Consider the following 3,539-nt stretch of genomic DNA (forward strand, 5'->3'; position numbering starts at 1 on the left):
CTCCACAGTTAGTGAATACAGGTATTTAGTGATTCGTCTTAATCAAGAAAGCTTGAAAGCATGAGATTCCGTGAAACAAAGACAACCGCAACACCACCACCACCACCACCACCACCACCACCAACGGCAACAGCAACAACAGAAGCAACAATAACAGCGTAACTAACAACAGCAGCAACAACAAATCCCATTAAATTTGTTTTTCTTTTCTAATCTTCATTTTTCTCTAAGACAGAGATGAATTACTAAGGCTAATGGTGGTGAAGGTGTTTGCAGTGGTGGAGGTGGTGGTGGTGTTAAGGATGGAGGTGGTAGTGATGGTTAGGATATTGGGATGATTCTATGGCGACGATTAGTTAGAAAAAAGGGGAAATAAAGGAGGACGGGAGATTGGGTGTTGGTCGGCGATGGTCATTTATTCAACAGATGATGGATATGCGTTTGCGAGAGAGTGTGACAGTACGTGTGCCTGTGACTGCGCGCGTGTGTATATGTATCTGTGTTTGTGTGTATGCATGTGTGTATGCATGTGTGTATGCATGTGTGTATGCATATGTGTACGTATACACAAACACACACACACACACGCATATACACACACATATACACATACATATGCCTTGTTTATATTGAACAACAAGGGAAGACTTAGTACTCAATATATGGTTGGGGTATAAAGATATATTATTCAGTTGAAGTCTTCTGTCGTTATCTTAAAATATGCAAAATGGCATCACTACCTCACTGTTTCATTGGGAGACATAGACCACGTGAGGTACACTTAGAAGTTGGTCAAACTGAAAATGAATAGATTTTTCTTCAGGGAAATCATCTTCAGTTGGTTTGATTTTTAAATTTTAGCCCGTTTATTCGTGTCAGGTTACTTAATAGCCTCACTTAGTTTTAGATTTTAAACACCCTTAGGGGAAGCTTTTGTTAACGAACTACTTTGATAATTATAGTTGATCAAAGTTTTTAATCGCCACTTATATTACATGGGCGAGACCCTACTGGAATTGATATATTGTATACCAGCTTAAAAGCTGCATTCCGTGCGGGATTTTAATTTAGTTCCCGCAGAGGGCTAATTGGGCATGCGGCCCCAAACTAAAGAGAGCAATAATAATAAAGTATGTTTATATACAAGTAGCCTAAAAGCAGACTTTTGCGCTAGCTCCTGTGGAGACCTAATTGGGCCTGCGGCCCAAAACTAACTGAGCAATAATAATAGACCGTTTATTGGTTCCCTACCATCTCAGTGATACAAAATTCTTCAAATGTGATATAAAACTGTAACATTTGGATTTCACTGTAAAGCAGCAGTATAACAACATTCTTGGTTTTACCATTTGGTGTGGGTGTGAAGAGATTGTTGCCATTTCCAACTCTGGAACAACCAACATAGAGTAGACCATGGGAAAACCACTGCTGCATGAGATGAAGTCCAACAATTTTCCCTGATTGCCCTTGATCCTTGTTTAATGACATTGCAAAGCTAATTCTTACTGGAAATTGAAGTCTCTTGAATTCAAAGGGCATGTCTGCTGGAATCAGTAGAATTCTCGAAATAAATACATTTTCTTCCTTTCCTTATCCAGTGAGGATTGTTGCTCCAAAAGATGTGGATGCATATGCCTGACAATCAGTCCATTGCACAACTGTAGAGGATCCAAATTTCTCAAAAGCATGATTGGAATTCCTTTCTTCAATGTCAGCTTGTGAGAAGGCATCCCCGAAGGATCCAAAGAGTTAAGAAACTCAGTAGGATAATTCACAGCCTCATTGAAGTTCACAACAGTATCAATTGAGAAATAATTTGTTTCCTCAGTACTGATTGATTGCATAAGTTTCCAATTGACAACCTGGACAATTTCATCCTTTAGTGTAAGTATGGCTCTTTCACAAAGTCAATCATGATCTTGAAAATTATGTCCAATGTTTTGGGGTGAACCTTGAGTGAAACTCTTCTACAAGTTTGACCAAAATGCCACAGCCATTAGGAAAAGTGATGTCACCATTACTATCATGCTGAATGCTTCCATTTCCCAGATCAAGTAGCTGAGCTGAAAATCTCCCAACATCCAAATTTCGTAACTGACTCCGCCGAAAGTCCGAACCGGCCGGAAGTTCAATCAGGCCGAAAGTCCAATCTAGCCGAAAGTCCGATTTGGCTGAAAGTATGATTTGGGCCGAAAGTTCGAGTTCTTCAATATTTCCTTCCGAGCACTTCAATTTACAAACTCCGCGGAACTTCGAAACCTCACGAATACGAAACTTCTCACTCTAACTTGGATCTAGTTTTAAATTAACTGAATTGAAAATATTTAAAAAATTCTTTTGGTATTACTTTAAATTCGGTTTAAATAGAAAAACTTCTAAGTTCACAAAATTTTTGGAGTTCTTTTAAAATCTGAATTTTCAACTGTTAGCATATAACAAACTCTCATACAGACCTGGACGTTCAAGAACGAAATGAAGGGCAGATTTTCAGTCCTGGAATCATCCTGATTCCAAAAAGGTATAATATGTCTAAGTAGAGCAAATGTAGATTGAGATAAAAGAGTCCCGGATAGAAGGACGGACAGAATTTCGCGTTTATTGTGGTATATATATACTTTATGTATGTATATGCATACATAAGCATAAGTATACACACATGCAGATACACGCGCGCGCGCACACACACGCATACATATATACATACACATGCGCGCACACGCAGGTACTAACATGTTGAACAACCACAGAATTCTTCCATCTTGTTGCTTACATAAATCTGAATTAATTGTGCTTTTATGCATTTCTGAGCGACATTTCTCATTCAATCTTGGATCCACAACTGTCCAGTGGTATCAAGCAAACCTGAGATTTCTAATTAATTCTGATTGTTGCGACACTACTATTTAGTTTCGCTAGAAAGAAAAACCAAAAATTCTCAATAGGATTTCAACTCAGAATACGGAGCGCTGGAAGAAACATCACAATACATGTAGTTCGACGCTATGACAATGCTGGCAAATCTTAATATAAATTCGAGTGATGTTTCTCTGTCCGTTACGTTTTTATCTTCGTTAACTCCTCCTAGACTGTTGATGCAAGGACAACAAAACTAAAACCAGCAACTCCCCTAATCCCAAGAAATGTCTTAAGGGGGACTATTTTTTAAGAGCCGCATAATTGGGGCGCCACTGATTCCTTTATTTTTACTGCATTTACTGGATCTTTTTTAAAACTGGGGCCACATTTTTCATTAATGTTTTACGTAGTGTTTTTGGTACGGAAAGACTTTCAAACTTCGTATACTTATCTATTTTGTGTTATAGAACAGAAAAATATTTTTGTATTCGAATTTATTTCATGTAAAAAATTGTCTTATTTCGATAATTTCAACCAATCACTGACGTCCATTCAGTCGATATACATTAAGTGCCGACTACATAAACAAACGATTCTTCGTTTTATTTGCTTTTTTCATTTTAAATTTGCTTTAACCCTAACCCTAACCCTAGGGTTAGGGTTAGGGTTAGGGTTAGGATTAA

Source organism: Octopus bimaculoides, chromosome 3, assembly GCF_001194135.2.
Source record: "Octopus bimaculoides isolate UCB-OBI-ISO-001 chromosome 3, ASM119413v2, whole genome shotgun sequence".
Taxonomy (NCBI): Eukaryota; Metazoa; Mollusca; class Cephalopoda; order Octopoda; family Octopodidae; genus Octopus; species Octopus bimaculoides.